This window comes from Scyliorhinus torazame, chromosome 5 (assembly GCF_047496885.1).
Source record: "Scyliorhinus torazame isolate Kashiwa2021f chromosome 5, sScyTor2.1, whole genome shotgun sequence".
Taxonomy (NCBI): Eukaryota; Metazoa; Chordata; class Chondrichthyes; order Carcharhiniformes; family Scyliorhinidae; genus Scyliorhinus; species Scyliorhinus torazame.
The window spans coordinates 113,566,520-113,589,176 of record NC_092711.1 but is presented as its reverse complement, the minus strand read 5'-3'; the positions used below and the strand labels follow the sequence as shown (position 1 = coordinate 113,589,176).

At 48.4% G+C, this 22,657-nt stretch overlaps 1 long non-coding RNA gene across 1 annotated transcript; it reads left to right on the top strand.

Annotated features, from left to right (window-relative positions):
• The first annotated feature begins 18,037 nt into the window (after positions 1-18,037).
• On the top strand, positions 18,038-22,107 carry LOC140419485 (uncharacterized). The gene is made up of 2 exons (XR_011945817.1): positions 18,038-18,175; positions 20,265-22,107. It is a non-coding gene; the product is annotated as an uncharacterized lncRNA (long non-coding RNA).
• Positions 22,108-22,657: the final 550 nt, after the last annotated feature.

Here is a 22,657-nt window from a genome sequence, read left to right as displayed (position 1 = left end):
AAACTCCCAACAGGGTGACCTCTCCTTTCCTTTTTCTAACCTCAGCCCATACTACCTCGGAAGATGAGTCCCCATCTAGCATCCTCTCCGCCACCGTAATACTGCTCTTGACTAGCAGCGCCACACCTCCCCCTCTTTTGCCTCCTTCTCTGAGCTTACTAAAACACCTAAACCCCGGAACCTGCAACATCCATTCCTGTCCCTGCTCTATCCATGTCTCCGAAATGGCCACAACATCGAAGTCCCAGGTACCAACCCATGCTGCCAGTTCCCCTACCTTATTTCGTATACTCCTGGCATTGAAGTAGACACACTTCAAACCACCTACCTGAACACTGGCCCCCTCCTGCGACGTCAAATCTGAGCTCCTGACCTCTATACTCTCATTCTCCCTTACCCTAAAACTACAATCCAGGTTCCCATGCCCCTGCTGCATTAGTTTAAACCCCCCCAAAGAGCACTAACAAATCTCCCCCCCAGGATATTTGTGCCCCGCAGGTTCAGATGTAGACCATCCTGTCTGTAGAGGTCCCACCTTCCCCAGAAAGAGCCCCAGTTATCCAGAAATCTGAATCCCTCCCGCCTGCACCATCCCTGTAGCCACGTGTTTAATTGCTCTCTCTCCCTATTCCTCATCTCACTATCACGTGGCACGGGCAACAACCCAGAGATAACAACTCTGTTTGTTCTAGTTCTGAGCTTCCATCCTAGCTCCCTGAAAGCCTGCCTGACATCCTTATCCCCTTTCCTACCTATGTCGTTAGTGCCAATGTGGACCACGACTTGGGGCTGCTCCCCCTCCCCCTGAAGGACCCGGAAAACACGATCCGAGACATCACGTACCCTTGCACCTGGGAGGCAACATACCAAACGTGAGTCTCTCACGCTCCCACAAAATCTCCTATCTGTGCCCCTGACTATAGAGTCCCCAATTACTAATGCTCTGCTCCTCTCCCCTCTTCCCTTCTGAGCAACAGGGGCAGACTCTGTGCCAGAGGTCCGTACCCCATGGCTTACCCCTGGTAAGTCCGCCCCCCCACAAGTATCCAAAGCGGTATACTTGTTTCTCAGGGGAACGACCGCAGGGGATCCCTGCACTGACTGTTTTTTCCCCGTCCCTCTTACAGTTACCCATCTATCTCCAATCTTTGGTGTAACTAATTCCCTGAAGCTGCTATCTATGACCCCCTCTGCCTCCCGAATGATCCGAAGTTCTTCCAACTCCAGCTCCAGTTCCCTAACTCGGTCTTGGAGGAGCTGGAGAGGGCAGCACTTCCTGCAGGTAAAATCAGCAGGGACACTAACGGCATCCCTCACCTCAAACATCCTGCAGGAGGAACATTGCACTCCCTTCACTGCCATTCCTCTAACTTTCTACCAAGATCTGGCTAACAACTAAATTAAATTTTTTTTATATATAAAAAAAAAATATTATTAATAACAATAATAAAATATGGTACTTACCTCACACCAAAGGGTTTTATTATTAGGTTAGAGGAGGAGGGCGGGTGGGAGACACTGCACGTGTAGTGTCTCGGGTTTCCTCTCCACCAGAATTTATTGGTGAGGGTCTTCCCAGAAGTCCGCGGGTCGACTTCCTGTTCCCACCTTAAACACTAGAATTTTTTAAAAAATTTATTTAAAGGAGAAACTTACCTCCCAGAAATCACTTCCGCACTGCCCCCGCTGAAATGGACTAGCCTGCTCCGCTCCTGCTGAAATCGACTTGGCCTGCAAGGTAAGCAAGTTGTTAATCTGTACTCACCTCACCACAGACAGCGACCTTTTAAATGGTCCCCTCTGCCTCGCAGCCCCCGCGCTTTTTCAAAATTCCCGCGCTGATTCTACGGTCCCAGCTCTCACTCCCGAACTCAACAGCTGACCTGCAAGGTAAGTAAGTTAATCTGTACTCACCTCACCACAGACAGCGACCTTTTAAATGGTCCCCTCTGCCTCGCAGCCCCCGCGCTTTTTCAAAATTCCCGCGCTGATTCTAAGGTCCCAGCTCTCACTCCCGAACTCAACAGCTGACCTGCAAGGTAAGCAAGTTAATCTGTACTCACCTCACCACAGACAGCGACCTTTTAAATGGTCCCCTCTGCCTCGCAGCCCCCGCGCTTTTTCAAAATTCCCGCGCTGATTCTAAGGTCCCAGCTCTCACTCCCGAACTCAACAGCTGACCTGCAAGGTAAGTAAGTTAATCTGTTGCACGGTTAATTGATGCAACATTGTTGGGGGGAGGACTCCCTTCTCTCTTGCTTCGTTAAATATCCTCACCAGCAGTAGGCTCAATATCTCTGAAAACATCTCATAGAATTCCACCGGGTAGCCGTCAGGCCCTGGGGCCTTGCCCGACTGCATGCCCTCCAGCCTCTTGATTATTTCCTCAATCTCAATTGGGGCTCCCAGCCCCTCCACCAGGTCCTCCTGCACCCTCGGGACCCTCAACTGATCCAGAAATTGCCTCATCCCCTCCACCCCAACCGGAGGTTCCGACTCATATAATTTACTGTAAAAGTCCTTAAACACCTCGTTCACCCCCGCTGGGTCTAGGACAGTATTACCATGTCTACTCTTTACTTTACGTATCTCCCTAGCCGCCTCTCTTTTCCTGAGCTGGTGTGCCAACATTCTGCTTGCCTTTTGCCCGTACTCATAGATCGCCCCCCTTGCCTTCCTGAACTGTTCCACTGCTTTCCCGATGGTCAACAACCGAAACTCCACCTGCAACCTCCGCCGCTCCTTCAGTAGCCCCGCGTCCGGGGCCTCCGAGTATCTCCTGTATACCTGGAGTATCTCCTCCACTAATCTATCCCTCTCAGCCCGTTCTGCCTTTTTTCTGTGGGCCCGTATCGAGATTAATTCCCCTCTGACTACTGCCTTCAAAGCTTCCCAGACCGTCGCTGCAGAGACCTCCCCCTTATCATTTGTTTCCAGGTAGTTCTGGATGGACTTGTTAACCCGCCCACAGATCGCTTTGTCCGCTAGCAGCCCCACATCCAGTCTCCACAGTTTGCCCTCTCTCCACACTAACCCGTAGATCCACCCAGTGCGGGGCATGATCCGACACTGCAATTGCCGAATACTCAATATCCTTCGGTATTAGTGCCCTGCTCAGAACAAAAAAGTTGATGCGAGAGTATACCTTGTGGCCATGTGAAAAAAGGAAAACTCCTTCGTCCTCGGCCGTCCAAACCTCCATGGGTCTACTCCCCCCATTTGTTCCATAAAACCCTTTAATTCCTTTGCCGCAGCTGGCCTCCTCCCTGTCCTGGATTTTGACCGGTCCAATTCCGGATCAATGACTGATCCCATGATCAGGTTATGTGACACTAAATCTGGGATCTTACCTAACACCCGCCTCATAACTTCCACGTCGTCCCATTCGGAGCATATATGTTCACAAGTACCACTCGCACCCCCTCCAGCTTCCCACTCACCATTATGTACCTACCCCCCTTGTCTGACACGATTCTTCCTGCCTTGAATGCCACTCGTTTGCTGATCAAGATCGCTACCCCCCTGGTCATTGAGTCCAGTCCTGAGTGGAACACTTGTCATACCCACCCCTTCCTCAATCTCATCTGGTCTGTAACCTTTAAGTGTGTTCCTTGTAGCATTGCCACGTCCGCCTTCAGTTCCCTCAAATGCGCAAACACGCGAGCCCTCTTGACCGGCCCATTCAGTCCTCTCACGTTCCATGTGATCAGCCTGGACGGGGGACTTCCAGCCTCCTTTCCCCCCCCCCCCCCTCCCTCCCCGCACCCCCTAGCCATCACCCTTTTTAGGCTAGCCTCGAGCTCGCGCTCTCCACTTCCTCAAGTCCCCACTCGGGCTGTCGCGTTCCCGACCTCCCATTTATCCCCTAGTAACAGTTCCTCCCTGTTAGTAAAGCACCTCCCCTCTAGCAACAACACTAGAAACCCAATGCTCCAAGTCAAGCTCCTGCTTAACACCTGCTCACCCCCCCACTGCGTTTCTAAGAGTCAGCTGACCCATGCTGACTCGATAGCTCCCGCCCCTGGCACCTAGCAGTCTGTCTCCCTATTGTACTCTCCTCTCTCTCTCTCCCCCCCTCACATGAATAAACATTTTAAAAGCATCACATTCCCCAGTAAACAAACAATAGAAAAAACAGTGAAGAAACGGTCACTGTAGAAAAATTGTCACCCAAAAAGCAGAACTAAATTCAAAGTCCATCCCCCCCTCTAACAAGGTCCCTGCAAGACAGATAACGTTTAACCATCCACACAGCCCATTATTTTACATAGAGATACTTAAATTTATACAATCCAGCACCACAAATCACTGCCACAGTTCTTCTCCAAGGCTTAAGTGTCTTTTAATTCGCCTCCAGCTTAATTTCTTTAATAAAGGTTCATATTTTGTCTGGCGTTTCAAAGTAGAAGTCCCGTTCCTTATGTGTGACCCACAGACGGGCAGGGTACAGCATCCCTAACTTCACCCCCTTCTTAAAGAGGGTCGTTTTTGCCCGATTGAACCCAGCTCGCCTCTTGGCCAAATCCGCTCCCAGGTTCTGATAGATGCGCAACTCACAGTTCTCCCACTTGCTGCTCCGTTCTTTCTTGGCCCATCGCAAAACGTGTTCCTTCTCCATGAAATGGTGAAAACGTACCACCATGGCCCTCAGCGGCTCGTTCGCTCTGGGCTTCCTCGCGAGGGCTATGTGCGCTCTGTCCTATTCCAGGGTCCGAGGGAATGACCCAGCTCCCATCAACTTCTCCAACATGTCCGTCACATCTGATCCCTCACTGCCTTCAGGAAAGCCAACAATTCTGAGATTAAGCCTCCTGGACCTATTCTCCAGGTCCTCCAGCTTCTCCTGCATTCTTTTCTGGTGGTCGTTCATCATCCCCACCTTGCTTTCCAGCACGGTTATATACTCCTCGTGCTTGGACAACTTTTGTTCCACCTCCTGGATCGCTCTCCCGTGGGTTTCCTGATTCTGAACCACTTGATCAATCGAAGCCTTAATCGGGTTCAGCGTGTCCTTCTTCAGCTTGGCGAAGCAATCCTCAAAAAACTTCACCAGCTGCTCCGTCGATAACTGTGCCTTCTCCCCGCGGCCCTTGCCCTCCGCCATACTGTCCCGTGTCACCAGCTCTTCTTGCGTCTCCCTTATAGGACTTTGTCGTCTCACGCGGCCACTTCTGGTCAATTCTCCACACACCGGAGGAGGATTTCTCCTTACTGTCTCACTTTTCACTGATTTATCCCATAAAATCAAAAGAAAAACAGGGGGGAAAGGTCCAAAAAGTCTGTTACAGGCAGGAGCTATCAAATATGCGACCTCCTCCTCCATGGCTGCCACTGGAAGTGTAATGCATTTCTTTGGCAGGTACTAAATTTGTTTGTTGCTTCGTCAGCAGCTTGTCTGATATCTGTCTCTAGTGATGTTTTTTCAGTCTCAATACTGGGTAAGAACTCGTGTTGATCGAGGCAGTTCGCCTCTGCACTTTTAAGGGTCAGCTGGTGTCAGCGGCAGGTCGCCCCCTGTAACTCTAACCTTATCCGGCTTGGTTATTTGCTAAAAAGGTTTTAACGTCAAAAATGTGAAAATTATGGTATAAACATTCCACCTTGTGTGTTTCTTTATCTGGAAAGCAGTTGTCTCATTTTTAACTGGCGTCAGCAAGGTTTCATGCCTAACATTTATCCCCCATTTTAAACTAAGATCCTGGCTGTTCCTTTTTTAACTGTTCAGTAAAAGAATGCACTTCTAAGGAAGTGTGAAATACTGTTCTCTTTTATATAACTTAAGAATTTAAATTGATCGAATGTATTTTTAACTTGAAAAACAGGATGAGTTGTTCCTAGCTGTGTTCTTTAATGCCTGTGAAGCTATCTGTATTTCAAACAAGCTGCTGCTGTTATCCCTTTGTGGGACTTATCCCTTACTTTTTAAGATCTCAAGTTTTTCTAGACTTCCATGGTTCAAATGACATATTTTCCCATTTTAATTTACAGGGTACTTTTTAAAGGATGTGCCACAACCCGCCTCTCCCACCCTCCCAGGCAGTGCATTCCAGACTGTCACCACCCTCTGGGTAAAAAAGCTTTTCCTCAAATCCACCCTAAACCTCCTGTCCCTCGCCTTGAACTTGTGACCTCTCGTAACTGACCCTTCAACTGAGGAGAACAGCTAGTCCCTATCCACTCTGTCCATGCCCCTCATAATCCTGTGCATTCGATTAAGTTGCCTCTCAGTCGTCTCTGCTCCAGTGAAAACAACCCAAGCCTATCCAACCTCTCTTCCTAACTTAAATGTTCCATCCAGGCAATATCCTGGTGAATCACCTCTGCACCTCCAGTGCAATCACATCCTTCCTATAATGTGGCGACCAGAATTGCACACAGTACTCCAGTTGTGGCCTCACCAAAGTTCTATACAACTCCAACATGACCTCTCTGCTTTTTTAATCTACGCCTCGACTGATAAAAACAAGTGTCCCATTATCACCAACCTATTAACCTGCCCTTCAGCCTTCAGTGATCTCTAAACAAACAGGTCAAAGTCTCTTTGTTTCTCGGAACTTCCCAGTGTCAGGCCATTCACTGAATACTTCCTTGTCATATTACTCCTTCCAATGTGTGTTCCACACTTTACCAGGTTAAATTCCATCTGCCAATTTTTACCATTTTGACCATCCCATCGAGATCTTCCTATAACCCAACACACTCAACCTCACTGTGAACCACTCGGCTAATCTTTGTGTCATCCAAACGTACTGATCCTAAACCCCCCACCACATAGTCACCGATGTCATTTATATCCATGACAAACCCATCACAGATTCCTGTGGTGCGCCACTGGACACCGGCCTCCAGTCACCAGGAAACCGTGTACAAGGAAGGCCCAAAATGGCCTGGGTGGATATCAGAATGTGGACTGACCTCTCGATGGGACAGGCAGTGAGAGTAGTGGAGAAATCAGTGGAGAAAGATTGATCAGATTGCCAACACTCGGAATGAGGATGTAAGACAAGACGCCTCTAGTGGTTGGAAAAACAACATTTACTATCCAGGTTAAAATTAATTTACTACTTCTGCTTGTGCAGATCATTTTAGTGGAAACGTGCACTCCCAGGCTGAAAGAACATCGACTGGAAGCAAAATTGTAAAACTGGCCAGTCCAGCAGAAACAGCCCCTTGTCCACTTCACCAACTGTCAGAGTGAACATAGTTCAGTCCTAGATGTGATTAATGTGATGGGTGGCACGGCAGCACAGTGGTTAGCACGTTGCTTCACAGTGGCAGGGACCCGGATTCGATTACCAGCTTGGGTCACTGTCTGTGGAGTTTGCACATTCTCTCTGTGTCTGCGTGGGTTTCTTCCAGTTTCCTCCCACAAGTCCCGAAAGACATGTTTCTTAGGTGAATTGTACATTCTGAATTATCGCTCTGTGTACCTGAACAGGCGCCGGAGTGTGGCGACTAGGGGCTTTTCACAGTAACTTCATTGCAGTGTTAATGTAAGCTTACTTGTGACAATAATAAAGATTATTATTAACAACAGCAGAATCCAACCCCTGTAATCACTTGTGAACTCGCTGGTGTCTCAGCAGGTGGGAGGAATCAATGATTCCCCTCTCACACTCGGAGCAGCTGAACGGCTTCTGCCCAGAGTGAACTCGCTAGTGCTTCAGAAAATTTGAAAATCGAGTGAATCCCTTCTCACACACAGAGCAGGCGAACGGCCTCTCCCCGGTGTGAACCCGCTGATGTGTCAGCAGGGTGGATGAATGAGTAAATCTCTTCTCACACATGGAGCAGGCGAAAGCCTCTCCCCACTGTGAACCCGCTGGTGTGTCAGCAGGTTGGATGAATGAGTAAATCTCTTCTCACATATGGAGCAGGCGAACGGCCTCTCCCCAGTGTGAACTCACTGGTGTGTCAGCAGGGTGGATGAATGAGTAAATCTCTTCTCACACATGGAGCAGGCGAACGGCCTCTCCCCAGTGTGAACCCGCTGGTGTGTCAGCAGATGGAATGAATCACGGAATCGCTTCCCACACTCCGAGCAGGTGAAAGGCTTCAGTCCAGAACAAACTCGCTGGTGTTTCTGCAGATTCGAAGACTGAGTGAATCTCTTCCCACACACAGAGCAGCTGAATGGTCTCTCTCCGCTGTGAACTCGCTGGTGGGTGAGCAGGATGAATAAATCACGGAATCCCTTCTTACACCCTGAACAGGTGAACGGTTTCTCCCCAGTGTGAACTCGCCGGTGTGTCAGCAAGGTGGAGGAATCTTTAAATCCCTTCCCACAGTCACAGCAAATGAACGGTCTCTCCCCAGTGTGAACTCACTGGTGTCTCAGCAGAGTGGATGAATTAGTGAATCCCTTCCCACATTGAGAACAGATGAACAGCCTCTCTCTGCTGTGAACCCGCTGGTGTGTCAGCAGAGTGGCTGACTGAGCAAATCCATTCCTACACTTGGAGCAGATGAACGGCCTCTCTCCTGTGTGACTGCGTCGATGTGTTTCCAGCTCAGATGGGGTTCTGAATCTCTTCCCACAGACCCCACATTTCCACGGTTTCTCCAAGGTGCCGGTGTCCTTATCTCTCCAGGCTGGACAATCAGTTGAAGCCTCATCCACACACAGAGCATGTGTGCGGTTTCTCCCCTTTGTGAATGGTGTTATAATTTTCATCCTGTGTAACTGGTTAAAGCTCTTTCCACAGTCAGTTCACTGGAACACTCTCACTCAGGTGTGTGTTGTGTGGGTCTCGGTGCTTTTCCAGTCACACTGATGTTTCCACAGTCAGTTCACTGGAACACTCTCACTCGGGTGTGTGTTGTGTGGGTCTCGGTGTTTTTCCAGTCACACTGATGTTTCCACAGTCAGTTCACTGGAACACTCTCACTCAGGTGTGTGTTGTGTGTGTCTCGGTGCTTTTCCAGTCACACTGATGTTTCCACAGTCAGTTCACTGGAACACTCTCACTCGGGTGTGTGTTGTGTGGGTCTCGGTGCTTTCCCAGTCACACTGATGTTAAAATGCCTGATGGTTTTCACGTCCAAATGAATCGAGTGACTGTCAGATCTTGATGTGACGTTTGTTCTGAGATTTCTGTCCCCAAATCCTCCCTTCTCATATTCTATAAAAGGAGTTTACAAATGACATCACTGTAAATACAGAAGAGAAATTCAGAACAGACAATTCTAGGTTCTCTGGAACATTCTTTCCACTCTCATTCCCCAAAAGCTCCGTCTCCCACATTCTCACTTGTCTATACCTCCCAATTCTCCTCAATGTGCTAATTCATGTTGATCAATAGATCAATACACACCGCTTCATGTCCTCGACACAGAGACCATAACATAGAAAATAAGAGCAGGCCATTCGGCCCATCAAGCCTGCTCTTCCATTCAATAAGGTCATAGTTGATCTGATTGTTTCGTTAACTCCACTATCCTGCGTGTCACCCACACGGTAGCATTGTGGATAGTACAATTGCTTCACAGCTCCGGGGTCCCAGGTTTGATTCCTGGCTTGGGTCACTGTCTGTGCGGAGTCTGCACATCCTCCCCGTGTGTGCGTGGGTTTCCTCCGGGCGCTCCGGTTTCCTCCCACAGTCCAAAGATGTGCAGTTAAGGTGGATTGGCTATGATAAATTGCCCTTAGTGTCCAAAATTGGCCTTAGTGTTGGGTGGGGTTACTGGGTTATGGGGATAGGGTGGAGGTGTTGACCTTGGGTAGGGTGCTCTTTCCAAGAGCTGGTGCAGACTCGATGGGCCGAATGGCCTCCTTCTGCACTGTAAATTCTATGAAAACCCTCGACTCCCTTTTCGATCAAAACTCTAACTGGGCCTTGTATATATTTAATGATGCAGCCTCCACTGCTCTCTGGGGAAGAGAATTGCAAAGACTAACCACCCTCTGAGGGAAGACATTTCTCATCATCAATGGGGGACCATTTAATCTGACAATCTGCCCACTCCCTCTTGAATCCCCCATGAGGGGAAACATCCTTTCTTCATCTGTCAAGATAACACAGAATCTGACGAGCTTTCATCAAATAATTTTAGAGTACCCAATTTTTTTTTTCCCAATTAAGGGGCATTTTGGCATGAGCAATCCACCTACCCTGCACATCTGTTGGGTTGTGGGGGCGAAACCCACGCAAACACAGGGAGAATGGACACTTATTTATTGAACAGATATCCGGAATATTAAACTCCGGCCCAGTTACAGGAGTTACTAACAGCAACAAAAACAAATGAAGGATGTGATTAACACCAGAATCTAACCTCCACAGTCACTTGTGAACTCGCTGTTGTGTCAGTAAGTGAGATAATCGAGCAAATCTCTTCCCACACACAGAGCAGGTGAACGGCCTCTCCACAGTGTGAACTTTCTGATGTGTTTGCAGGTTCGATGACTGAGTAAAGCCCTTCCCACACACAGAGCAGGTGAATATCTTCTCCCCTGTGAGAATCCGTTGGTCACCAGGTCAGACGATGAAATTAATCCCTTCCCACGCACAGAGCAGATGTACGGCCTCTCCCCGCTTTGAACTCGCTGGTGTTGAATGAGGTGAGACGACCGTCTGAATCTCTTCTCACACTGAAAACACCCAAACGGTCTCTCGTCCGTGTGAACAAAGTGGTGTTTAATTAGATCTGGTGAAATTTTAAAGCATTTCTCACAGTCAGAACATTTAAAAGGTCTCTCATCAGTGTGAACGCGCAGGTGCAACTGAAGGCTGGACATCAGAGTGAATCCATTCCCACACACGGAGCAGGTGAATGGTCTCTCCCTGGTGTGACTGCGTCGATGAGCTTCCAGCTGGGATGGGCAAAGGAATCCCTTCCTACAGTCCCCACATTTCCACGGTTTCTTCGTTGTGCAGACGTCCTTGTGTCTCTCCAGGTTGGACATACAGTTCCTCGTTCACACACACAATACATGTATGGTTTCTCCTGAATGATGTGATTTTTTTCAGGCTGTGTAACTGGTTAAAGCTCTTTACAGTCAGTTCTCTGGATCAATCTCACTGGGGGGGGGGGGGGGGGGGGTCTCGCTGCTTTTCCAGTCATACTGATGTTTGAAATCTTTTCCCATAACAGAACAAAGATTTTGCCTCCCACATTCAAAGCGTGATGATATTCAGGTCCCAATGAATCGAGTGAGACCGACGGATGTTGATGTGATATTTGGTTGGAGTTTCCACCTACAAAACATCTCCTAATATCCTGTAAACAGAGCTTACAAAAGCCATCACTGTCAGTACAGGATAGAAATTCAGAACAGACAATTCTAGTTTCTCTGGAACATTCTTCTCTTGATCCCTCAAACATGTTGTCCAATCAAACTAAAAGAGCCCGAAATATGCAAAACAGCTTTACCAAGAGCAAAGGAAATCATCCTTGTGAAACCAGAATGTTTTTACCAATGTTTATGAGACACTCTGTACCCTGAGGTACCCACTGATGGTGGAGGTTATGAACCGTACTGGTGGACACGGCATGCTCTTTCCCCAGGCCCACCCAGACACAGACATGACCATGGACGAGAGGCTGGCAGCCCTTATGAGGGAAGATAAGGAAGTGGCTCTGAGGCCACAATCAGTTCAGCCATGGTCTTATTCAATTGTGGAGCAGGCTCGATGAGCTGATTGGCCTACTTTGCTCCTATTTCTTATATTCAGCCGGTGTCACCCTCACCACCATGCGACTGACTCAACCAAGTCCAACAAATTGCTGTTTGAGTCAGGCCCCAAAGAAGATCCTCTGACTTACCTAGTCCCTTTCACACTGCGCAGCCAAAAATTAGGAGCATGCGGCTGAAGTGTAACCAAACATTGAGGAACAGACCCTTCAGGTAGCTATACCAGAGCTGCAACCTTTCACACTGAATATATAATTGGCCCATGGACTCGTTGAGGCCAAAGACATCACCTGCAGCCTGCTGAATAGACTGGGAGGGGAGGGGGGGAGGGGGGGGGGCTGCTCATGGAGCAGTGTCCCTGCCTCTGAGCCAGAAGCTCCGGATTCGGCTCCTACCCCAGGACTTGATGACCAAGGATGGTGTGTTCATAATCCGGTCAAATAGGTTGAGTGTGTCAACCTACAAATACTTCCAAACATGCCAATGTTTGGGTTACGTGGACTGGCCATGCTCAATTGCCCTTTGTGTCCAAAACATGTTAAGTAGGGGTTACTGTGTTACGGGGATAGAGGAGATACATGGGCTTCAGTAGGGTGCTCTTTGTGATGGCCGGTGCAGACTCGATGGGCCGAATGGCCTCCTTCTGCACTGTAAATTCTATGATGATTCTGGAATGTCTGACGGTAAGAGTGGGAGAAACTCCTGGTCAGCCACGCTTGCTGTTGTGTGGGGCACCACTCAAGGTATAAGCACGATATAACGAACTAGCAACCAGTTCCAGGAGTTATTAGCTGTGGAAACCGATGAAAGTCCGCCTTAGTGCACAACCGGGAGTGGGAAGACAATTGGAAGTATGGCGGTTTAGGCACGAGGACCCAGGTGCGAACAAAGACGCTGAAGCTCCGCCCACCAAGAAACCAGCGCATGCGCTCTCGCCCCGGTGAATCAAGATGGCGGCCGGTCACCTTGCCCTTTTTCCGGGATAAGACCCAGAACTGCAAACGAGGGACCCGCAGATTCGTATTCGGGTCTTGAGGCCTTCAGCAGGTGTTTATATACCCTCCCCGTCCAGGCACCGGCTCCCTCCCCGTCCATCCACGGATCCAAAATTCCTCCGCGTTTCCGCTTCTTCACCAGTTTGGAGATCCGACTGACAAGAGACTCAGCATCGCCAGCAGTGCGCCTGCTCCAACACTGGGCGGTATTGCGCCTGCGCACTACGCTCCTGTGGTGTGAATAGAGGACATTCCCCACCGCGGGGCATACTGGGCAAAGTACCCGCCATTGAAAGTTTAATTCAGTGACCAGTGAATGTTTTTATTTTCATGGGGTGCGCTGCGGCAGAAATCAATGAAATTAGAAACAAATTATACAGACCACCTAGATAAAATTCTCATGATTGAGTGGATCCTGAACTGTGGAGGGATCTAAACAAGACACTGGGAATCTTAAAGTACGAAGGCACCAGAATTTGATTCCTATTAAAGACGAAGAATGTTATCTTAACTATTGTCAGGGCAGAAAAGTAAAACATTTTCCAAATAAATATCGAAAATAGATACAAAATGAGGAATTATTAAGCTCTACTTGTTTCTAAAAAAATGAAAGATCTAATAAAATATATATATTTTTAGATATCTTTCTATACCCTTTTCTCTCACGGATTCATCTGATTTCATTTTGAGCTTATCTCTGTTTGCCCTCAGTGGTTTCCTGTTAGTTCCAGATTCTCACCAGTCTCTGAGTAAAGAAATATCAAGTGGAAACATTCTCTCCATATCTACCCCGTCCAATCCATTGATCATTTTAAAGATCTCCATCAGCTCACTGTTAACTCTTCCTTTTTCTAATGAAATAGACCCCAATATGTTCATTTAAAAAAATAAATGTAGAATACCCAATTCTTTTTTCCAATTAAGGGATAGTTTAGCGTGGCCAATCCACCTAACCTGCACATCTTTGGGTTGTGCGGATGAGGTCCACACAGACAAGGGGAGAATGTGCAAACTCCACACAGACAGTGACCTGGGGTCATGATCGAATCTGGGTCCTCAGCCCTGTAGGCAGCAGTGCTAACCACTGTGCCAGCGTACAGCCCCAATCTGTTCAATCTATCCCAGCAGCTGTAATTGTTTTAGTTTACAAAATTCCTCAGTCAGTCCAGGATAGAAATTCAGGAGGAGACAGCCATTTTTCTTGGTTTGTATTTGCTGTGTAAATCCTCCGCTTCTAACCCCCTGTAGAAGGAATTTCCAAACTCCAACACTGTCAGTCCAGGAGAGAAATTCACAACATTCTCTCCTCCTGCTCTGGGTTTGGCACTGGGACATTTCCTCCCGAGAGCTCTTGGGGCAACTGGGAAAGTGGTAGCTTCCCATTCGGGGTTTGAAGTATACACAACATGTTTCCGGGGTCTCTCCGCTGGATCAATTGGTTCCTCTGCCCCACAATCCCCCTATTTACCCATTGTGGACTTGAGAGAGAAGCATATGTCTCTAGTCTTGACTGACACCGTACATGCTCAAAACACTGCTCAAAACATGCTCAAAAATCCACATGGAGGCCCGACCGGGCCTACTTCAAGATCCGACCCCAGGAGCGCCCAGTGTGGGAACAGACCATGGGACCCAGCCCAACCTGCCTCAGGAAACCCCTGCCCACGACCCAGGACCCCCCAAATGGCAGCGACCCCGCGCAAGGGCCGGAACGTGCTGCAAGGTATTCCCGTGCCCGCAGAACGCCGGGACCCATCCAGATCACAAACATGCCCCCCTAGCAACACCTCTACCTCAACCAGTGCCCGGGACCCTGCCAGATGTGACCCCAGATACGTAAACAGCGCCCTGATCCCCGCCAGCGCCCTGGACCCCGCCAGACGCAACCACCCACCTTCCACAAGGTCAGACTTCTCCCATCGGATCCCAGGATCATCCAGCAGCAGCCGCCGACCGAGAAAGCGAGGGAAACACGGCGGTCTGCAGGTTAGACTGAAGCAACGCGGTTTCAGGACCCCTCTCCCCAGCATACACCTGGCAAACGTCCAAGCGAACGAAAACAAGCTGGATGAACTTAACGCCAGACTTACCTCTCAGAGGGAAGTAAGAGACTGCTGTGAGCTCTGTTTCACAGAGACGTGGCTCACCCCCGCCTCACCAGACTGTGCCATACAACCTGAAGGCTTCTCAATTCACCAGGCGGACCGCACGGCATCATCAGGCAAAGCGAAGGTTGGGAGGGTTTGCCTCCTCATCAACTCCTCCTGGTGCTTGGATGTGGCGACTCTGGTGACCTACTGCTCCCCAGACCTGGAATACCTGACCGTGAACTGCCGCCCATATTATCTTCCACGTGAGTTCACTTCAGCCATTATCACAGCTGTCTACATCCCACCCCAGGCAGAAGTGAGGAAGGCACTGGACGAACTATACACAGTAATAAACAACTACGAAACAGAACACCCGGAGGCCTTGTTCATCTTGGCCGGAGACTTCAACAAGGCCAACCTCAAGAGTGTACTGCCAAAATTCCACCAGCACATCTCCTGTCCCACCAGGGGCGACAACACTATTGACTACTGCTACTCAAAAATCAAGGGCGCCTACCGTTCCATCCCCCGACCGCACTTTGGGAAATCAGACCATAAGACGGTGCTCCTTCTCCCGGCATACAAGCAGAAACTCAACCGGGAGAATCCAGCTAAGAAGGTTGTGCAGTGCTGGTCCGAGGAGACAGAAGAGCCCTTACGTGACTGCTTAGAGACAGTGGACTGGTCCATATTTAAGAACTCAGAGACCAACTTAAATGAACATGCCACCACCATCACAGACTTCATCAGCAAATGTGTGGATGACTGCATGCCAAAGAAAGCAGTACATGCGTTCCCCAACCGGGAACCATGGCTCAATCGCGAGATTGACTCCCTACTGAAGGACAGATCTGAGGTGTTCAAGGCAGCCGACCCTGACCTATACAAGAAATCCAGGTACGAGCTCCGCAAAGCCATCCGAAATGCCAAGAGAGAATATCAAACCAAGCTAGAGTCACAGACAGATTCTCGGCGGTTGTGCCAAGGACTAAGCAACATAACGGGCTACAAAGCGAAGCCGAACCGTATCTCTGGCAGCAGTGCACCCCTCCCCGATGAACTCAATGCATTCTATGCTCGGTTCGAGCAGGTAACCAACAATCCACTGGCGAATGCCCCACCAGCCCATAATTCACCCATACCCACCATCACAGCTTCCGAAGTCAGATTGGCCTTCCTGAAAGTGAACCCTCGGAAGGCGACAGGCCCGGACGGGATCCCTGGTCGTGCACTCAGAGCCTGCGCGGCCCAGCTGGCAGAGGTATTCGCGGACATCTTTAACCTGTCCCTACTCCACTCCGAGGTCCCCACCTGCTTCAAGAAGACCACCATCATACCGGTACCAAAGAAGAACCAGGCAACGTGCCTCAATGACTACCGACCAGTGGCCCTGACGTCAGTCGTAATGAAGTGCTTCGAGAGGTTGATCATGAAGCGCATCACCTCTATACTCCCAGAACGCCTTGATCCACTGCAATTCGCATACCACTCCAACCGGTCCACATCAGACACCATTTCCCTGCCCCTACACTCATCCCTAGAGCATCTCGAAAACAAGGACTCCTACATTAGATTCCTATTTATTGACTACAGCACTGCCTTCAACACCATAATCCCAGCCAAGCTCATACCAAAGCTCCAAAACCTAGGACTTAGCTCCCCACTCTGCAACTGGATCCTCAATTTTCTGACCAACAGACCACAATCAGTAAAAATGAACAACAACACCTCCTCCACAATAGTCCTCAACACCGGCGCCCCGCAAGGCTGCATACTTAGCCCCCTACTCTACTCCCTGTACACACACGACTGCGTGGCAAAACTTGGTTCCAACTCCATCTACAAGTTTGCTGACGATACGACCATAGTGGGCTGGATCTCGAATAACGACGAGTCCGAATGCAGGAGGGAGATAGAGAATCTAGTGGAGTGGTGTAGCGACAACAATCGCTCCCTCAATGCCAGCAAAACTAAAGAGCTGGTAATTGACTTCAGGAAGCAAAGTACTGTACACACCCCTGTCAGCATCAACGGGGCCGAGGTGGAGATGGTTAGCAGTTTCAAATTCCTAGGAGTGCACATCTCCAAAAATCTGTCCTGGTCCACCCACGTCGACGCTACCACCAAGAAAGCACAACAGCGCCTATACTTCCTCAGTAAACTAAGGAAATTCGGCCTGTCCCCATTAACTCTTCCCAACTTTTACAGATGCACCATAGAAAGCATCCTATCGGGCTGCATCACAGCCTAGTATGGCAACTGCTCGGCCCAGGACTGCAAGAAACTTCAGAGAGTCGTGAACACCGCCCAGTCCATCACACGAACCTGCCTCCCATCCATTGACTCCATCTACACCTCCCGCTGCCTGGGGAAAGAGGGCAGCATAATCAAAGATCCGTTCCACCCGGCTTACTCACTCTTCCAACTTCTTCCATCGGGCAGGAGATACAGAAGTCTGAGAACATGCACGAACAGACTCAAAAACAGCTTCTTCCCCACTGTCACCAGACTCCTAAATGACCCTCTTATGGACTGACCTCATTTACACTACACCCTGTATGCTTCATCCGATGCCAGTGCTTATGCAGTTACATTGTATATGTTGTGTTGCCCTATTATGTATTTTCTTTTTTTCCTTTTTCTCTCATGTACTTAATGATCTGTTGAGCTGCTCGCAGAAAACTACTTTCCACTGTACCTCGGTACACGTGACAATAAACAAATCCAATCCAGTCCAATCCACTGGGTGGAAGCACGTCTGCACACTGCTCTGCTATGGTATGGATGGGGGACACTTCCCACCAGGGCAGGTTCAATTCAGGCATTCAAGAAGGAATTCGATGATCATTTGAAAATAAACATTGTGCAGTCATGTGGAGAAGGCAGGAGAAATGGCACTAATTGAAATGCTATTTCCAAGAGTCAGACATGACTGGCTGAATGCCCTCCTTCTATGCTCTGATAATTTTGTGATTCTGGGTAGTTTTTTGTGTTATTTCAATTAATCCCAGAACAGCACTCTGGCAGAAATCCAATAGACTGGGGTTCGACAATTGATTGCTGATTTTATATCTGGGGCCTTAGGCTGCAATTCCACACGGATCTCAAAACATCATTTACCATGCAGTAATATTGACATTTAATGGCGGTGCTATCACCCGTCATTCCCCGCGGCCCAGACTGCTCCCGATTTTCACTACTGGAAACACTGCGCAGCCGCGTTATTGGAGCATGCGCAGTGTAGTTAAATATGGTCGCCCGCGATGATGTCGGAGCAACATCAGGTAAGAAAGGAGTGGAGCCGGAAGGTGGACGAATAGAGTCTGTTGTGGGCGGGAAGAGTCGTATCTCCAAACTGGTGAAGAATCCTGTACAGGCCGCATAATAACCCAGTGACTGCACATTTACACAGAACGGGCAACAGATGCAAAGCTGAGGCTGATGAAAGGCCGGAGGTAACGGCCGCCATCTTGAGGGGAGGCAGCGGGTAGCAGTGCGCATGCGCGGTGCTCCCTGTCCTGTCGGCAGGAGGAGAGAATGTTGTGAATTTCTCTCCTGGACTGACGGATGGATTCTGGAAACTGCTTTTAAAATGAAAATCGTTTATTGTCACAAGTAGGCTTCAAATGAAGTTACTGTGCAAAGCCCCTAGTCGCCACATTCTGGCGCCTGTTCGGGGAGGCTGGTGCGGGGGTTTACAGGGTTTAGAAGGGGAGGATTTTCTCACAACAAACTCAAACCAAGAGAAAACGTTTTTTCTTCTAAATTCTATTCTGGACCGACAGTGGTGATTTTGCATATTGAATCCCTGCACCGCCCCCCCCCACCACCACCACCAATCTCGAATGGAATGTCAAGACATTAATGACCTGTCTGAAATTCATTCTGTAAATGGTACATTACTTACCGAGAACATTCCATAAAGCTCCCTATCCACGATTCTAGGCGGCCAGTGTGTCGGTGCAGAATCAGCCTCTGCTGCGAGCATGTGTGATCTGGTGCTGCTGACAAAGTGAACACGGGGGAAGGGAGGTTGGAAAGTGCTGGTGAACAGAAGGGGGGGCCTGGAAACTGTGGGAAAACGTGTGGGGTGGGCTGGAAACCATGGGTGAACACAAGGTTGGAAGGTGGCCTGGAAACGGGGTGAACATAGGTGGGGGGAAGGAGCTGGTAACTGGATGGATTGGATTTTGTCTATTGTCACGTGTACCGAGGTACAGTGAAAAGTATTTTTCTGCGAGCAGCTCAACAGATCATTAAGTACATGGGGGGAAAAAAAGAAACTACATAATAGGGCAACACAAGGTACACAATGTAACTACATAAACACTGGCATCGGGTGAAGCATACAGGGGTGTAGTGTTAATCAGGTCAGTCCATAAGAGGGTCGTTTAGGAGTCTGGTAACTGCAGGTGAACGCAAGCCTGGGGAGCCTGGAAACTGCAGGTTACCATTGTGTGTGTGTATGTGGTGGTGGGGGGGGGGGGAAGTGGAGAGGGGGGGGTTGGGGGGGGAAGTGGAGAGGGGGGGTTGGGGGGGGAAGTGGAGAGGGGGGGGGGTTGGGGGGGCAAGTGGAGAGGTGGGAAGACATTTAAAAACAAAATGAAATACAGAGGGTTCAGAAAACTGGGTGAACATGAGAGGCAGGTTGCTGAAACCAGGCATGGAGAGTGGGAAGTCTGGAAACTGCTGTCAAATGAAGTGGGGGCGAAGGGAAACCTCAGGTTTCCCCCAGCCCACCCTCTAGGATCTTGTTCAGGCTCTGGGTAAAACAATTTCTTCCTCAAATCCTCCCCCATTTCTTATCAAACCATAAATCTGTTCTCCAAGCCCTCGACCCATCAGCTAATGTAAACTGCTTTTCTTTTGTCACCTAAACCTGTCATCAATTTGTACAGCTCCATGAACCCACTCCTCAACCTCCTTTACACCAAGGAGAACAACCCCAACTGCTACAAGTTGTCGCTAAATTCCCTCATCCCTGCAACTATTCTGGTAAATTTCTTCGGCACCTCATCCTTCTTCATGTCCCCCTCCCCGTGTCTCAAATCAGACAATACAATCCTGTACTATACACATTTTTAATCTACAATATACACATCCATAGTCTAGCAGCTTGCATGAAGCTTGTCAGGTCTCTATATCCTGGATAGGAAGTGGTGAGTATGGACCTGTTGATCAGCATGAATTGGCATCTTTGGAGAATTTGGAGGGTGTATTTTCCACAGAGCGGGAGGGAAATGAAATGAAATGAAAATCGCTTATTGTCACAAGTAGGCTTCAAATGAAGTTACTGTGAAAAGCCCCTAGTCGCCGGATTCCGGCGCCTGTTTGGGGAGGCTGGTACGGGAATTGGACCGTGCTGCTAGCCTGCCTTCAAAGCCAACGATTTAGCCCAGTGTGCTAAACAGCAGAGTGAGTGAGATGGAGATTTACAGCTTTGAGGAAAAAGTGATTAAAGAATGTTCCGTAGAATTCTGAATTGTCTGTTTTGAATTTCTGTCTTGCACTGACATTGCTGACTTTTGTGAATTCCTTTTTCAGAATATCTGAAAGTGAGAATAACCAGACAGAAATCTCAAACCAAACATCACGTCAAGATCTGGTAGAGTCGCTCAATTCATCAGGACCTGAATCTCATTGGCCTCAGGCTCTAGAAGGGGTAACGTTTTTTTGTTCTGTCTTTTTTGAAATATTTTGTGACTGAAAAAGCCCTGCGACACACCGGAGAGAGTGTTTCAGTAAACTGTCTGTGGAAAGAGCTTTAACCAGGAATACAGCCTGAGAAATGTCACACCATTCGCAGTAAGGAAAGACTATACACTGGTTCTGTGTGTGGACGAGGCTTCAGCTGATCATTCAACCTGGAGAGACACGAGGACACCGGCACCATGGAGAAACCGTGGAAATGTGGGGACTGTGGGAAGGAATCCCGTTCCCCATCTGAGCTGGAGATTCATCGGCGTATTCACACTGGGGAGAGGCCATTCACCTGTGAGTGTGGGAAGGGATTCACTCATTTAAACAACTTGCGGACACACCAGCGAGTTCACAGTGGAGAGAAGGCATTCACCTGCTTTGTCTGTCAGAAGGGGTTCACTCACTCATGGAATCTGTTGACACATCAGCGACTTCACACTGGAGAGAGGCCATTCACCTGCTCTGAGTGTGGGAAGGGATTCAGTCGGACATGCAGTCTGCAGACACACCAGCGAGTTCACACTGGGGAGAGACCATTCATTTGCTCTGAGTGTGACAAGAGATTCACTCAGTTACCTCACCTGCTGACACACCAGCGAGTTCACACTGGGGAGAGGCCATTCACCTGCTCAGTGTGTGGGAAGGGATTCATTGAATCATTCACCCTGCAGATGCACCAGCGAGTTCACACCGGGGAGAGGCCATTCATCTGCACTGAGTGTGGGAAGGGATTCACTCAGTCATCTAACCTGCTGACACATCAACGGGTTCACACCGGGGAGAGGCCATTCATCTGCTCCTTGTGTGGGAAAGGATTCACTCAGTTATCCCATCTGCAGACACACCAGCGAGTTCACAAGTGATTACAGAGAATGGATTGGGCAATTATTGCTGCTGTCAATCACATAAATTACTCAATCACAAAAGGATATTTGGGAGGGAAAAGGTATTTGGCTTGCATTTCTGTTTGGAACACCAAGTTGCCTTAGAGATGGACTGTGGTGGTTAGAAAGATTGTTTGTTTAATTTAGCTGGGTGTTTCTACAAAGTTTTGTGGGGAAAGTTGGTTGAGGTAGATTGGGAAGCTACATTAAAAGCTATGACAGAAGACAAGCAATACCTAGCATTTAAGGGATTAATACATAATTTACAACAAGTGTACATTCCTTTAAAGAACAAAAATCCAACAGGAATAGAGATGTAACCGTGACTAACCAGAGAAGTGAAAGTTTGCATTAATCAAAGGAAGAGGCTCAGGAGGGGCTGTTTAGCACAGGGCTAAATCACTGGCTTTGAAAGCAGACCAAGGCAGGCCAGCAGCACGGTTCAATTCCCGTAACCGCCTTCCGAACAGGCGCTGGAATGTGGCGACTCGGGGCTTTTCACAGTAACTTCATTTGAAGCCTACTTGTGACAATAAGCGATTTTCATTTCATTTCATTTTCATAAAGCAACCAAAAAAGCAACAAGACCGAGGATTGAGAGCTTTTTAGTATTTAGCAAAAGAGAACCAAGATACTGATGAAGAAAGAGGAAACCGAAATGAGAAAAAACTAGTGAGAAACATAAAATCTGACTGTAAAAGGTTTGATCGATATGTGAAAAAGAAAAACATGTGTGTTCATTACAGACAGAATTAATAATGGTGAATGAGGCAGCAAAAATAAACAATCATTTCTGTAGAAAAGCCATATGTGACTCAAAATGTTTACTGTGTTCCTCTTTCCACATATACTGTCTGACCTGCTGAATTTATCTAACATTTCCTGTTTTTATTTAGTGTTAAACAAATGTGTGTCTGTCTTAACCCAGGAATTTACAGAAATCATCCCAATGATACTCGAGAACCAAGTGCACGAGGAACATAAAGAGATTAGTATTAGGAAACAGTAGTACTAGAAACATTAATGGGATTGAACATTGATAAATGCCCTGGCCCTGAGGATCTACATCCGAGAGTGTTGAAAGAGGCGGCTGTAGAGATGGTGCATCCATTGGTAATCAACTTCCAAAATTCTATGGATTCTGGAATAGTTCCTCCAGTTGGAAGGTGGAAAATGTTCACTCACTATTGAAGGACGGAAGGAGAGAGAAAATGGGGAACTGCAGACCTGTTAGCCTGATGTCAGTCTATTCGAAAGGATGTGAAAACGGCACACTTGGAAAATAGCAGAGTCAGTGTGGATTTATCAAAGGGAAGCTGTCTATATCAGTGATTTGGATGTTGTGACATGGTA